The sequence below is a fragment of the Lissotriton helveticus genome, chromosome 4_1 (assembly GCF_964261635.1).
Source record: "Lissotriton helveticus chromosome 4_1, aLisHel1.1, whole genome shotgun sequence".
In the NCBI taxonomy this organism is placed as follows: Eukaryota; Metazoa; Chordata; class Amphibia; order Caudata; family Salamandridae; genus Lissotriton; species Lissotriton helveticus.
The window spans coordinates 762,094,008-762,111,091 of NC_136063.1; positions in this window are offsets into that span (position 1 = coordinate 762,094,008).

Sequence of the window (17,084 nt, forward strand, 5' to 3'; positions counted from 1 at the left end):
CCCATTTTTTGAATAACATTTCCTTCCTTTTTCGTTATTTTCACAGCTTTCTCCTTCCCCTGTTTTTTGAGTGCCTTCTTCGCCTTGTCCATCATTTTCACTGCTTTCTTCTTGCTTTCCTATCAAGACCTAGTTGGCCGAATGAGCCTCCAGGACCTGCAAGCGCGTATACAGCCTGTTGGGTGATTAGCCCTGCTTTACAAATCCATATTGATTGATTGGACATGCTTGAAACATGAATCTTTTCACAATTTAAAAGGCTTAAACAGAGGGAGCTAGAAAGCCAGTGACATAGATAAGCACTGTGAGATTGAGCTCTGTAGCATCAGTCAGGGAGTATTTAGCGCCCTACTCACCCAAGAGGGTCTCAAGGCACAGGCGGTGTGGAGCAGCTCCAGTGAGCTGAAGAGCCAGGTCTTGAGGGTCCTCCTGAAGATGTGCAGGGTGGGGGAGCATCTGATGTCGATCGGGAGCTCGTTCCGGGTCTTGGCCGTGATGTAGGAGAAGGTTTTTCCTCTCGTTCTTGCTCTGTGAATGCACGAGGGTTCGTCGAGGGCGAGGTCGGCAGATTTAGGTTCCTCTTGGATACGTGGAAGGAGATTCTATCATTGATATATTGGGGCCTGGTGTTGTGGAGGAATTTGTAGGCGTGGGTAAGTATCTTGAAGGTTACTCTCTTTTCAACAGGGAGCCAGAGGAGGTTACGCAGGTGTTGGGTGATGTGTTCGTGTCGAGGGATGCCGAGGACGAGTCTGGCTGTGGTGTTCTGTATGGTTTGGAGTTTCCAGAGCAGAGACTTGTTGATCCCGGCATAGAGAGCGTTTCCATAGTCCAGTCTGCTGGTTATGAGTGCGTGGGTGACAGTCTTCCTTGATTCTGGGGGGATCCATTTGAAGGTCTTTCGGAGGATGCCGAGGGTGTTGAAGCAAGTGGAGGTGACGGCATTGACTTGTCAGGTCATGGAGATGGAGAAGTCAAGTACGATGCTGAGGTTTTGGGCGTGGTCTGCGGGGGTGGGAGGGCTGCCGAGGGCAGCAGGCCACCAGGTGTTGTCCCATGCAGATGGGGAGAGTCCGAGTTGAGTTCAGGCAGCTGCTGCTCACCCAGGATGCAATGTCCTTCATTCCTTCCTGGAAGTTGAGTCTGGTGGTGATGGGGTCCTTGGTGGGGGAGAGGATGAGCTGTCGGCGTAGGATACTAAGCTGAGTCCATGCTGTCGCATGATGGATGCGAGGGGGGTCATGTAGATGTTGAAGAGCCTGGGGCTGAGTGACGATCCTTGGGGTACTCCACAGTTGATTTCTGTGGGTTTGGAGAGGAAAGGTGGCAGTCTGATTCTTTGGGCTCAGCTGGTGAGGAAGGAGCGGAGCCAGTCAAGGGCGGTTCCCCGTGTGGTGACGTCATGGATTCTGGCGGTGAGTGTGCGGTGGGAGATGGTGTCGAAGGCTGCAGAGAGGTCGAGTAGGATCAGTGCTGCAATGTGTCCTTGGTCAAGGAGGGTGCAGATGTCATATGTGGTGGCGAGTAGGGCAGTCTCTGTGCTGTTGTTGCTACAGAATCCAGATTGGGAGGGGTCGAGGATCGAGTTTTCTTTGATGAATTTCGTTAGTTGGACGTTGATGGTCTTCTCAGTGACTTTGGCTGCGATGGGGAGGTGGGAGATGGGTTGGTAGTTCTTGAGGTCCGTGGGATCTGCTGAAGGCTTCTTGAGAAGGGGTCTGACTTTTGAGTGTTTCTAGTCATTTGGAAAATGCCGGTTCCGAAGGTGGCATTGATGGTCCACAGTAGTTCCGGAGGGATGACGCCGGCGGCTCTGTGGAAGATGTGCGGGGTGCAGGGCTAGCATTAACAGGGTCATCTGACAAAATATGTTACACTTGCAGAAACCAAATACGTCAAAGGAGCCAGATTGAAGAGACCACAACTCACAACTTTAAGAAAGGTGCTCAGAGTGAACTATTTTTGCGGACGCCCAGATTGAGTCCTCTGAGCCGATGCCCAGCCTCAAAGGCGTAACTCCAAATCACAATAGAAGAGCGATTGGATGCAGTTGGAAGTTGCTGCTTGTACTCTAAAGACAGAATACAGCAGTGGAGAGGGGCGGAAGGTGAAAGTACTAGGAAGGCCCTGCCACTGGCACAAAGGTATGTGCAGGGACCAGGTGCCAAGTGAGCTCTTGGGCAGGCTACGGGGGCCTGTGGCAGTGACTCTGTGAACAGCGCCATACCAGCAAGGAAAAAAAAGTTCCTCACAGAATTACAAAGGAGAGATTGCCATTGGTAGGAGACTGAAACATTACATTTGGGGGCATATTTACAAGGCCCCCTGCACCACTGGAGCGTCACTTTTTTTCATGCTCTGATTGCGTACAATGCTCAGCCATATATACAAGTGCAAAAACACCCTGCATGGCTTTTCATGGCCTTATAAATATGGCAAACACAAGGAGATAATGGATAGAGCGCTGAAACTTTTCAGACACTCACCCCCAGTCACAGATCTGGGTTAAATCCATCATCATTCTTTAGCTCACTTCGCCACCTCAGTTCAGACCCAGCTATATGCATCAGTCTTTGAACCTCTGCCTCATGGGAACAGTCCATCCCGAACTGCCAAGCCAGGTCTTCCCTGAACCGGAAACAGCATCCTGGGACCGGTTTCTGGGTAACACCCTTCATCAGCCAGACTAGCTCTAATCCAGTGGCAAAGTAAGGAAGGGACCCACGTCTTGGCATACCATGCCAACTTAGGGAGAACAAAGCAAACACAAGGAGATAATGGACGGAACGCTGACATTTTTCAGACACTCACTCCTCAATATGTCCCCCTTTCATGCATTAATCTGTGTGAAAGTGGCATTCCATGGGTGTTGCTGTAGATGTTCCCACACAACACCCATGGATTCAGACACATTCCCAGATTTACAAGGTTTTGTAAACCTGGGAATGAGTCAGATTCTAACACCTCCCGAGGGGGGTGTTCAAGTGACTCAAGGAAGAGAAATACTTTTATTTCTCTTCCTTTTTGCTCAATCTATGTAGGATGTATTCTGCAGCACACATAGAAGGAGGAAAATGCAATCAAGATTGTTTTGTACACGAATGTGTCCCTTCCTTCACAAAAACAATCATCCCTGCCATGAAGGCACCCTTGCACCATGGTGCAAGTGTGCCTGCTTTGCCGTTAGGCGGGCCAATTGTGTTCCAGCGTTAAGGAAAGCACAGGGATGCATCGTATTGCTGTAAATATGACACATCCCTGCACTTTCTTAATGACACAGCTTGGGCAGCAAGATGGCTTGCAGCGCCGGGGTGCGTCATTTTCCAATAAACATGCCCATTGGTGTGCTTGGACTCAGCTGAGCAGCAAAACACACAAGATGATGGACGGAATGTTGCACAATGGCAAAACATTCACCCCCAGTCACAGATCTGGGTTTAATCCATGGTTATTTTGCTCACCACGCCACCCCAGTTCAGACATGGCAATATGCAAATCAGTCTTGACCCTGTGCCTCATGGGAACAGTCCAGGACGAACTGCCAAGCCATGTCTTCCCTGGACCGGAATCAAGCATCCTAGGACCAGTTTCTGGCTATCAGCCATCTTCAGCCAGGATAGCTTGACTCCAGTGGCTTAGTGAGCACGGGACCGACGTCTGGGCATACCCTTCTACTGGACAGGCTGGCTGGGTTTGGGATTCAGGGCTCAGCTCTTCGGTGGCTGGAATCATTCTTATCTGGGAGAACCCAGAGAATCCAGATGGTAGACAGCATATCAGGAGTGGGAGGTCTGACCTGTGGTGTCCCCCAGGGTTCAGCACTATCCCCACTCCTGTTTAACCTATATCTGCAGCCTCTGATTAACACACTAGCGGGGATGGGCTGTCGGGTGTTCAACTATGCCGACGACACACAGCTGTTGTTGGGCATAGATGACACCGTACAAGCCCAGTCACACGCCCAGGACATACTTAGATACACAGTTCACTGGATGGCTACTAACCAGCTAAAAATTAACCCGGAAAAAACAGAGGTGCTGATAGTACCATCCAAGTGCTCCTCTTGGAGTGACATGTTCTGGCCTCAGAAGCTGGGCCCAACTCCACAGCCAGTTACTACAGTCAAAAGTCTTGGCATTAAGTTAGACAGTGCTCTTTCAATGACCAACCAGGTTTCTACCGTGGTTGGTACCTGCACTGGTCTTTTAAGACAGTTGCGCAAACTAGTTCCTCTCCTCTCCTCTCCGATGCTTCGCACAGTGGTTTCTGCCACCATAGTGTCAAGACTCGACTATGGAAATGCGCTCTACTTAGGCCTGCCAAAGACGCTAATTAACAGACTTCAAGTAGTCCTAAACGATGCCGCCAGGCTCATTTTTAATCTCCCGAGGAGAGCGCATGCCTCCCCATTGCTAAAGAGTCTACACTGGCTGCCAATCGGGCAGAGGTCAACCTTTAAAAGCCTCTGTATAGCCCATAAAGCCATCTATGGGCAAGCCCGGCCTACATTAAGGAACGGATTGAGATATATAGACCGGAAAGAAACCTCAGGTCTTCAGACGCCCAACTCCTTGTTTGCCCACGTTTCAAACTGGCTACAATGGGAGGGAGATCTTTCTCGGTCGTACTACCGAACCTATGGAATGCCCTACCTGAGGCACTCCGTAAGGAGGGTAACCTGCTCCGTTTCAGGAAAGCCCTGAAAACCAACCTTTTCAGAACAGCACACAGCCTAGCGTAAATCCTGCCCCTTCCCTCTACCCTCTCTCAGTACCTCGGTTGTTATGTCTTGTGGTCAAAAGCGCCCTGAGACCTGCAGGTGATTTGGCGCTATATAAACCCGCTATAACAAATAACAAATAGGGTGAACTGGGGTGGCTTGGTGAGCAAAATAACGATGGATTAAATCCATATCTGTGACTGGGGGTGAATGTTTTGCCATTGTGCAACATTCCGTCCATCATCTTGTTTGTTTTGCTGGACTCAGCTGAGGGCAGAGGCAGGAGAGAACACAGAACGCAGCACTCTAAAAGCATGGGGACAGGATTTGCAGTTTGGTGAAACCAGCTTGGAGTTGAGCCCAGGGGCACCACAAGACAGAGAAGAAGGGATCTCACCACTCAGGCGACTAAACTTCGCAGAGAGCACCCTGAATCTAAAGAATAGCCAGTAACCCAACATGAAATAAAACATAAGCAGTGAGAGTGACAGTTTATATAAATGAAGATATAATATATATGCAATATGTAATAATTGTTGTATGCACATAGAGCCTTGGCCCTCTCTGCAAGGTCACCCCCAAACATCTTGCCTTCACCCCCTCCTGTTTTCTGAACCCCTTTTTGCTGCCTTTCAGGATCTTTAGCACTGCTTATTGCGCATGAGTGCATTTTGACTGCCTCTTGTTGTTCCTAGGGCCTGACACGTGAATCTCCCTACCCCGGCGACTAATACAGCAGGCTGTGACGTTTCTCCTAGTTCAGTGTTTTAACTGGAAGCTCTCCGTGCGCTGGGATTTCAGAACGGAAACGACGCACCCGGCGGAGCAACAAGTTAAATGTTGATTTGATCTATAAAATGTCAACCCCGATTCAACAGCGGCACGTCGGTGAATTAGTGACAATCGCAGCAGGCAACTGGGCATAAACCAATAGGCGGCCCAAGAGGCCCGCACTGTTAGGAGGCTCAGGGGAGACTGGTGAACAATGGCAGGAGTGGTAGAAGCGGCACCAGGATTCAAAGGTGAGGAAGGGGCAGGTGTACGAGTGAGACTACTGGCACGGCCACGCTGCATTGTGAGCTGAGTCCTCCAACACACCCGGTGGACGCGCCCTGAAATGGCTGGCATGCCGCATTATTCCCTCGCTGCTCTAGGCCCTGCACTAATTGAAGCTTCTTGCGGGTGCCACCTAGGTGCCACAAAGGCCTGAAACACTTTCTGGTGCTGGGGCGCACTAGCTCTCCCGCAGGGTCTACCCCTAACACTAACACCACCAGAGCCCGAATGGCCCACCACCTGCTTGCAATGCCACCGGTCCCGTAACCACAGAGACACGTGATGAGCACACTGGAGCTGCGTGGGGTCTTGTGTGCGCGTGCGTGAAGCTAAAGCGCCAGGAGGTGCTCATTGACTGAGGCTCACAGCAAGGATTGGATAGGGCCTAGGATGGACTCCCACCAAGGTGTGTATATTCCCTGCAGTTTCCTGGTAGCCCGTTCCCCATTTGTGTGAGTTACTTATTGTTTCTATGCTATTATTAGCAGTTTTAAATCCTTCACTTCTTCAAGGTGCTTATTCCATTCTTTCTTCAGGCTCTCACTGGGAAAGGGGTGTGGGTGTAAGTTGTGTAAACACAAACACCGCGCCACCAGTTGCTGTTTGTTTTTTGCCTAAACTTCGCACTTCTTGCATTGCCCTGCCTCACATTAATGTTTCATTTGGAACCAATAATTTCCCAAAAGATTCTGATACACTTTTGTTGATTGTATTTATTTTATTTGCAAACGTTTCATAGCGCTGTGCTGCAAGCTAAAATGCATCGGGGCACTTTTCAGTCCATTTAGGAAACCCTCGAAATTTGACAAACCATTGGTATGCAGAGTATTGCAGAGCTCCACTACCTATAGCCACTATCATACAAGCTTTAATTGTCTGTATTTCTGAGCCTTACCGATTTTTAGGGCTCGGCCTACGTCACCCCTGCGTCAGCAGGGGGGCGGAGCTCCGAGCCGTATTGTTAAGGGGTTCTGAATCGTGCTGGAAAAATTCCTCAGTGCGCGAGATTTTTAGTACTTTACTTTTACCATCTGCATCGTAATTGGTCCTCGCGGTGCCGTGTTTGTAGTAGGCTCAACGCAATAGGCCATATATATTTCACGTTGGGCATTTCCTGCATTTTGTGTGCGTTTACGAGCACGGCAGTCCATAAATTTCAATTAGGAGCTGTCAGGGGGCCGTGGTAATGGAATCCAGATGGTCGGGGCGCGTTCACCAGTCTGCAGTGAGTGGCGCGCGTTTGTGCTTGTTCTGTGTTCTCCTTCTACTAAAGACATTACTCACTTTTCCTCTTTTCATGCAGATCTTGTTTTCTTTACTGACTACAGCTGTGTTTATATAGACGGTGGCTTCAGTTGTGCAGCAGGTGCAGTGGCACCAGTGTGGCGTAGCAGGTGCAGTGGCACCAGTGTGGTGTAAGTATCTTTGGTGGAGCAGGTGCAGTGTTACCAGTGTGGCGTAGGCGTAGCTACCATTGGTGGAGCAGGTGCTGTGGTACCAGTTTAGTGCAGCAGGTGCAGTGGTACCAGTGTGTGGTAGCTACCATAGGTGGAGCAGTTGCAGTGGTAGTGTTGCTTAGCTATGATTGTGCAGCAGGTGCAGTGGCACCCGTGTGTGGTAGATGGTGTTGTGTAGCAGGTGTAGTGTTATCAGTGTTCCGTAGCTATGATTGTGCAGCAGGTGCAGTGGCACCAATGTGGCGTAGCTATCATTGGTGCAGCATGTGCAGTGGTACCGGTGTGGTGTAAGTATATTTGGTGGAGCAGGTGCAGTGTTACCAGTGTGGCGTAGGCGTAGCTACCATTGGTGGAGCAGGTGCTGTGGTACCAGTTTAGTGCAGCAGGCGCAGTGGTACCAGTGTGTGGTAGCTACCATAGGTGGAGCAGTTGCAGTGGTAGTGTTGCTTAGCTATGATTGTGCAGCAGTTGCCGTGGCACCAGTGTCTGGTAGATGGCGTTGTGTAGCAGGTGTAGTGTTATCAGTGTTACTTAGCTATGATTGTGCAGCAGGTGCAGTGGCACCAGTGTGGCGTAGCTATCATTGGTGCAGCATGTGCAGTGGTACCGGTGAGTGGTAGCTACCATTGGTGGAGCAGGTGCAGTGGTAGTGTTGCTAGGCTATGATTGTGCAGCAGGTGCAGTGGCACCAGTGTGGCGTAGCTATCATTGGTGCAGCATGTGCAGTGGTACCGGTGAGTGTTAGCTACCATTGGTGGAGCTGGTGCAGTGGTAGTGTTGCTTAGCTATGATTGTGCAGCAGGTGCAGTGGCACCAGTGTGTGGCGTAGTTACCATTCGTGAAGCAGGTGAGGTGTTATCAGTGTTACTTAGCTATTATTGCGCAGCAGGTGTAGTACCACCAGTGTGCCGTAGCTACCATTGTGCAGCAGGTGCAGTGGCACCAGTGTGGCATAGCTACAATTGTGCAGCAGGTGCTGTTGCTCCAGTGTGGCATAGCTACCCTTGTGCAGGAGGTGCAGTGGCACTACTGTGGCATAGCTACCGTTGTGCAGCAGGTGCAGTGGCACCAGTGCGGTGTAAGTATATTTGGTGGAGCAGGTGCAGTGGTACCAGTGTGGTGTAGGCGTAGCTACCATTGGTGGAGCAGGTGCTGTGGTACCAGTTTAGTGCAGCAGGTGCAGTGGTACCAGTGTGTGGTAGCTACCATAGGTGGAGCAGTTGCAGTGGTAGTGTTGCTTAGCTATGATTGTGCAGCAGGTGCAGTGGCACCAGTGTGTGGTAGATGGCGTTGTGTAGCAGGTGCAGTGTTGTAAAGGTAATATTTTCAGCTGTATTAACCTGGTCCACACTCCATGGTGGTCTGCCTGTGGTCTGCCTAAACTTGTCACTTTGTCCCAGTCTAGTGTGACCAGATATACACACATTTAGCACTTTCTGGTACTTGGCACTATTTTTACTTAAACCTTTAAAATTGTTTATCTCCGATTCTACTGATTAGATTTTTGTTGTTATTATTTTACTCATTAATTTTGACTCTATTTTTCTTCTCGAGTGCTGCATAAATCATTTTCACTTTTCCTCTAAGTTAAGACTGACTGTTATTGCGCCAAGCTACCAGAGGGCGAAGCACAGGTTAATTTAGTGACTTTTGTGGTTTACCTTGACAAAGATTGTGATGGTTGCTTAAGATGACGGATGAATAAGCCAGGACCAAAAGAGTGAGCAGTAAAGAGACTACAAACATAATGACGCCCTCTTTATATAGTTGTGAGTATATAATAACAACGTCGAAATCCCTGTCGATTGCAAATAGGAAGGGTAAGTGACTGGAGCAGAGGATAGCAGACACTGGTACCCCTATATGTAAAATACCGAAAATGAATTGTCATTTGAAAAGAAGGTTATTTTATTATTTAAATTGATTACAAAGGGGGAGAGATTTCCCTAAAGATTGGGAACCTCGGTGGGTGGGGTCTGGGCAGGGAGAAGGGGGTTTGAAGAAGTTTATAGTGCCATAATCCAAAAGAAATTCACTGAGATACCATATTTACCTTCACATGAAAATGAACAGCCAAAATATTAGGATGTAGCAATTACATATACAATAGCTCCACTTGATTCCAAAACACAGTTGATCACATGATTTGTAAGAGGGATAAATAATTCCAGAAAATCTAGAAAGGTACTGTAGTACTTAGATAGGCACAGAATCCCAATAGTATTTTTTACAAGAGGTACATTTTTGCACACTAAAAGATGCCTTAAAAATGGTGAACTCACATATGCTGTTAGTTATACATTTGATACTCATGGGCAGTAGGAAAATTAATTTGGAAAAATATGGGATTCACACATACCTACACAGTTGCAGATGAAGAAGGGATCTACATTGTCATCCAGGGCATCCTACAGAACATGCACAACACCTTGGTCAATGTATGCTGCCTACACCCTGAGTTTTTATGAAACGGTACTTAAAGCAGACATGGGATTAGGTCTGCACTCTATAATTTAAGGAGCTGACCAGAACACAGCACTCAACCCTACACTGGACAAATCGTGTAAGAGCACTAGACCTATGTCATCCTCAGTTAGGGGCGCATCTAGATCGGAGCAATGGGGGGAAGGGCAGCTAGTGCTAAATAGTGTTGTTGGGCTACCATTTCGCACACTGGGGGCCGAGACAGTATTAGAATCCACGTTTGGAAGGTCAGTAGGTCCGGGTTTAATGAGCTAATGCATGGAAAAAGCATATGTCCTTACCTGTTCTTTCCTGCCACATTAAATACAGATCTATTATATTTGCCAATGCATTCCCCTGAGACACGAAGCACTGCTGGAGCTTAGAGACCAAACCTGCGAGAATCGGGTGTCTGCACGATGGTAGGTACCAAGCTAGTCCTGTGCATTTCAGAAATGAAATCACTGAAGGCTTACTAGAAAAGTGTTTTTTCTGATTAAAATTTGCATGAACTGCATAATGATAATGTGCTTCCAGGGAACAAGAAGATGTGTGTGGGGGTACCTCCCAATGTGCCCAATAAAATGCTCCCATAGACATTGGGAAGTAGAATTCAGGTGTGAAGAATAAACCAGGATAAAGAAGTTCATAGGAGCTTCTATCTTGTTGTCACAAAATGAGGTGGGCTCACCAACAGCTCAAAAGGAAGGGATATCCACAGATAATAATAGGCTGGGTACCTGTTTACAAAGTAAAAGCATGCATGTGTTGCTATTTCTATAGCATGGACCTAACCTAAGAGCAACAGGGCGTTGCCCAGTATGGAAGGTGATGGAAAATGTGGCACAATTGCATTCATCAAGTGGTGGCTTAGGTCTTTTTTATTGCGCACACTTACACTAGTACCTTGCACATTATAAATTGAGGCACATCGTGATTAAGTGATTTCCCAGAACTGCTCAATGTTTCTGTCAATGCCAAGCTGGATTCAAATCGAGGTCCTCAGGTCAATAGCTTAGCCACTAGACCACATCTTCTTCCTTAGTTGATGTATCAGATCTTTCGAAAAAGATTCAAACATTCAATGTTACCACTCCTTGTAAACAATCATATTCTGTTGATATTTGAACATAGCAATTAGGCTTCATTCCTCATTTTTCCCCCCCACAAACTTTATTGATTTTGTCCTTCAAGCATTACATGTGTATACGTTTCTGTCACATCACTGGTCATCACAATAAAATTAGGATACATCAGTTATGCTGGGGTATTACGAATATGTAAGGATTATAACAGTTGTGCATACATAAATATTAGTAGATGCAGGTGTGATGCGCCGTATAATGTTTGTGGAACAAAATAACATATAAAACAACTCCCCATCCTTCCCCCGCTAAGCTCACCAACTTACTATGCATGAGACTTTAGTTAGTTTGACATCCAGTGGATGTCTGTACATGGTCTGTTAAGCCCAGAGTCTATTTATCTATGACCGTGGGCGGGCTTGGAATTGTTATATATGGTTTGATTTTTTTTGGTGGTAAAGCTGTTTTATGAATGTGATCTGGCTCTCCAAAAAGTGGTTAGCTATTCAGCGACCACACCGAGGTGCCGGGGGGGGGTCGACGGGTAGCGTAGCGAGGATTATTGTGCAGGAAGGTCAATGGCTTCAAAGACTTCCAACAACATGTCCCATTCCATTGAGATTGATATTTTTCGCAGACCTTTATATACTTCCCTACATATTATTGTGCTTTCCGCCTCCCCCTAGCGGATTACCTCCTCCTGCCAATTGAATATGTTAGGTGGCGAGGCTGATTTCCACCGCCTGGTTAATGACCGTTTTGCAATAAGTGAGGCCAAATCTACAGATCTCATCTGCACTTTCTGGTCTTGGATCGACGGTATAAGCCCACTATGCAGCCTTCAGCTGTGTTCCAATGTGTACCCTCAGTAGGCACTCTAAGTACGTCAGGAACCTGTGCCCGAAAGGTGGACCAGAGTGAACATGTCCACAGCATGTGCATTAGTGTGGCATCTGGAGAATGGCATCTTCGGCATTTAGCCGGGGTCTCTGGGTACATTTTCCTTTATCAGTATGGCGTAAGGTAAGCTCTGTGTACTATCTTGTGTTGTATAAATTTATATCTGGCATTGCATGATTTATTTGGGGTGTATTCTAATAAAGAGTCCCATCCTTTATCTAGCAGTTCCCTTTCTAAGTCTCGTCCCCATTTGTCCCTTAGTTGTGTAAGAGACGTTGAGGCATGCGTGCGGATACCTCTGTAGAGCCATCGAATCAGATGATGACCATCACCCATTAGATATAGGGAATGTACACATTTGTGTGTGAGGGGTCAGTGCTGGTGGGGGACCAGTGCTTTCTAACAAACCTAGTAATATTTGCATGCAGAAGGAACAGGGAACCCGGGAATGCCTGTTTGTGAACAAAGTCCCCGTGGTTTGGCAGAAGTCAGTCACCAAACAGTGCACCTATCGTTGTCACCCCCTCCTGTTCACACATGTGTATGTGATGTTCTGTTAATAACCCTGTATGAGTTTGTAGGCCAAGTAGTGGGATGTTTGAGGCAGAAGGGAGGACTCACCTTGTGTATTGCAGAGCTTTCCTCCAGTATATGAGGGTTGTTTTTATGTAACGGCCGAGGTAGGGGTGGTAGTAATGTGTGAAGTGTTTCTTGGGATAAGGCATTTGGCGCATATCCTATTTCATGTAAGTGGCGTCCAGCTAGCCAGTATTCCAGCCATTGTAATTGTCTTGCAAAGTAGTATGCTTGGAAGTCAGGAGCTCCCATGCCGCCCCTATCCATCTGCAGCTGTAACTTAGAGAGACCTACCCTTCTGTGGCCAGTTCCCCATATTAAATCAGATAGAAACATGTTTAAGACTGTAAAAAACAGAGCAGGGGCAACTTTTGGAAGGTTAGTAAAATAATACAATATTCGTCGAAGCATGACCATTTTGGAGATTGCTATGCGTTCTGCTACCGATAAGGGAAGGGAGGTCCAGAAGGTTATTTGGGTGCATTGTGCAGATATTGCTTTTTGGAGATTACCCTCCAGTAGATCCTGTGGTGTCCTATATATTTGGATGCCTAGGTATTTGAAGGTGGTAGGCACGACCTGGAGGTTATGGAGTCCAAATGTTACTGCTGTTAGCTGAGGGTTATCTTTAAATAGGAAGGCGTATGACTTAGCTCCATTTATAGCAAGCCCTGAGATTTGCTCAAAATGCGCAAACATTTTAGCTATGGGGTATAGATCCTCTTGTAGGTTTTTGATATAGAGCATTATGTCTTCTGCATATAGAGACAAAGTGTGTATTGTTGGACCGATCCTGATTCCCCTTTCCGCTGTCTCCTGTCAGAATTTAAGCGCTAGATGCTCTAGCGCTTATACGAATAAAAGTGGAGATAGTGGGCAACCTTGTCTCGTGCCTTTGTATACCCGATAGGGCTGTGATATATGTGTACCTGTGCGAACCCTTGCAATTGGCAGCGTATACAATAATTTACCCAACGTATGAATTTGGGGGGATGTTGAACTTGCTGAGTACCTCTAGCATGTATTCCTAACTGAGAGAATCAAAGGCCTGGCGTAGGTCTAGGGAGATGCATCCAACTCCACTAAACTCAGTATGGGTTGCATCCATTACATGGTAAAAACGTTGTATATTTAGAGAGGTGCTGTGACCAGGCACAAAGCCACATTGGTCCGTGTGTATTAGTTGTGGTAATAATGGAGGTAGTCAGCGGGCAAGTATCTTGCTTAGTATTTTATATTCAGTATTTAAAATTGACAAATAGTGGCGTGGCCAAAATGGCGAAGAGCTAAGATGTCCTATGCCTTCTCTCCTTCACCCACCAGCTGATTGCACCAGCCATTGGCCCTAAATCGCATGGGAAATAGCTGAATCGTTTCCTACAGCACCCAAGCACAGTCAACGACCCACCGGGAACGTCCTCCCGGGGACTGAGTTCAAGCTTCTGGCCCAAGCTAGAACTGGGCACCGGAGCGGTGGTGTGCGGCGTCGGACAGCATGGCTGTAGCGGGGAAGCCGGAGCCCTGTGTTCTCGAAGGCGGAGAGACATAGCCCTGCCTGGGATGCTCAGAGGCATTCCCCACTGTATCAGATCAGTGAGGGGCGACGATGGCGGCCTGTGATGGAGCTCCAGGCGCCAGTTTGAGAAGTGCAAGGGTCTCTACAGTGTGATACAGAGCGCATGACAACTTTGTACAGGCGCTCAGAGCCATTTGAAAGAGGCGCAAACCGTCGGGAGGCACTTCGGCCTTCGGTACCATGGAATGATCTCTGAGGCTGTTGCAGTGAGTCACGCTACCATCCTCAGACCCTGATGCGGCCCTGACTCCCTGGGGCCTGTTTGATACTCTCGGACCACTTTGTGCTGCGTGGTAGGCTTACCTGGACCCCGGGCCCCTGGCCGTAAACTTAATTCTACACCCATGTCAGGAGATCAGTTCCTGAATTAACAGCTGGCCCCGGAGATATCTCTTCGCTGCAACCACTCTGCGAGTGGTGCCGGCAGCAACAGGTGGCTGAACACTGGGCGCCATCTTGGGTTGCATTGCTGCCTTTCCAGCAAGCGTCAGTGCACACAGCGACCCCGCACAAGTGCTTTGTGGTCAGCGGGGAGTGTAGCGGGCCATTGGAAGGCGCTTCGGCCTTGCGGAGTACACTGAAGAGCTGTTACGGTAGGCCGTGCCACCACCCTCATATCCTGCTACATTTTTACATTTTCTTACTATCTGGGGCCCGCTGGCAGCACCTACGCCGTACTGTGCCACGCGGGGGACTTACTTAAGCACTGAGCCTCTGGTTGTGCATTCTACCCAGTGCCTGTAAGAGAGGATTTTGTTGGGCTTGCTGTGGGGGGCCTTGCTGATCCGGTCCCCCCTCTGTTGGGCCCTGGAATGTGGCAGGCCACCTGGCACTGACAGCGTTGCTTTGCAGTCCCCCGGGGTTGGGCCTGTGGGGACGGGACTTGACCTGCTGAAAGAGCCCTGCACTTGGTGGCGGCCATGGCTGCACTGTGTTGGCCTAGCCTGGATTTCCCCTCCACACAGCTCTGCCATCCACTGGGGTGGTGGTGCACAGATGACAGACTACCACCCTTGCATCCCTGGTTTCTTCTGGCTCCTATTGCAGTGTGATACAACCCTCCTTGAGCTGAGACAGCACAGACACCAGGTACCCCGTTGAGAGGCCAGTGGATCTTTAGCGGACGTAATCTCACACACCAGGAGAGGTCACTGTTGGTGCTCACGGAGATGACCCTAGGGATACTGGGTGGGACTGCTGAATCGGCTGGTGCTGTGCCGCAGTGACTGTCGCCCTAGCCTGGTCTGTCGCTGCTGGTGGCGCGGGCACGACGAGTATGATATCCACCAGAGGTAGGAAAGACAAGTCAGCCACAAGAGAAAAATCACTCAAGGACCTGTTTGCCAAGGCACAAGGAGGGGGGTTCGCGGACCCGGGACGGCCTGGTGCGGCGGCGCAGATGGCGGCCTCAGCATATGTGTCGGTGACATAGGCCTTTTTGGAATCCCTGTTTGTTACCCTACGAGATGACCTTCAGACTGTGAAACGCGACCTCACGGCGGAGATCAAGGACATTCGCAAAGATATGGACGATATAGGAGGGAGGGTAGCGATACTGGAGGACAGGAGGAATACCCGGGACACAGAACTGGTGACTATGCAGCAGGAGGTAATCCGAATACATGAGCAACAGGTAGACGTTAAATCTCACTTAGAGGACCCGAGAATAATTCCCACTGCCAGAACATTAGGATCTGAGGGGTGGGTACCAATGAGGAAGCTGACAAAATCTTTAAACATGTGTGAGAGCTCTTCAACCATATCCTGGGCAACCCACTGGATACTGACCTTAAGTTAGACCGTGCGCACAGAGTGGCCGCACCCAGGGTGGCAACGGGGCCTCCGGCTGACATCTTGGTCTGTGTCCAGGACTTCCACACCAAGGAAGAAATCTTACGCAGAGCTCGCTCAGTCCAACAGATCTCCTTCCGCAACCAGACGCCCACCCTATACCAAGACCTCGCTGCTATCACACTCCAGAAACGCAAGAACTTCCAGACCATCACAGAGGTCCTCCGTCAACGCAATATTCCCTATTCTTGGGGGCATCCATTCTGCCTCGTATTCTGGCACAATGCCAAATTGTACCAACTCCGTTCCCTCTCTGAAGCCAGCAAACCTTTGGGGATCACCATCCCAGAGGACAGGGATGAGGGAAAGTGCTCAGATCAGGGGTCCAATGATGATCAACCGAAATGGAGACAGCAGCGATGACGACAACGCATCCATCGTCCGGACCCCACAGTGGTCAAGAAGGAGCAACAGGCCGCACTGGTGGCCCGACCAGAGGCCTTAGCCAAGACGTCAACCACGTGACTGTGCCTGGTTACTATGGTGTATCCTTCCGTTAATGCCTTGGGGGGCCGGGGAGAGGGGGTTTGGGCTCATGTAGGCCACATGATAACCCAACTGATTCTTCCTCTGTTCATCTTTGGATGATGGACTAATGACCGAACTTCAGACTCCTTTGGGCGCTTGTTGCACCTTGTTTTTTCTGTTTCACGTATTGGGGTCTTTACTTTACCTTTCTCTTCGCTCATTCTCCCTCTTTCTCTCTTACTCCAGGGGAGCCCTCAGTCCATGGGGTGCTATTACTTCTTTATTCTCGCACTGGTGTTGGGTGGGGACCCCTGTCGGCCTTACCCAGGTTTTTGCTCTTCAGGTGCACATGATTGGGGTTGCTCCCCACTCTGAGGTCTAGATGCCACCATCCTCAGTTAAGATCCTCACTCTTAATGTGAGAGGACTCAATAATCCCATTAAACGCAGAGCACTTCTCTCCTATTTGAAGAGCACGGGGACGGATATCTGCCTCCTTCAAGAGACGCACCTGCTTCCTAAGGACTGTCACAGGCTTCAGACCTGCAACTTCCCGATCCAATACTTTTCCTCTAGACCCTCTAAGACCGCAGGGGTGGCCAGCTTGGTCTCAAGGGCTTTTCGAGGGAAAGTAGTGCAGAAAGGGGTTGAAATAAAGGACAGACTCCTCACATACCAAATTACCATAGGGGGACACACTCTGATGGTGGGGTCAATCTACGCACCTAACGAGGGTCAGGAACGCTTCCTACACGAAGCACTCACTGAGGCGACGGTGACTCCGGACCGCCATATATTGATAGGGGGAGATCTCAACTTGATGTTTGATAACGACTTAGACAGATCCACGCAGCGCACGAGCAAGGTTGGTGCCCTCTCGCCTGTAGGGCTAACCAGACTGCATGATCTAGGTCTTGCAGGTCTTTACTCTA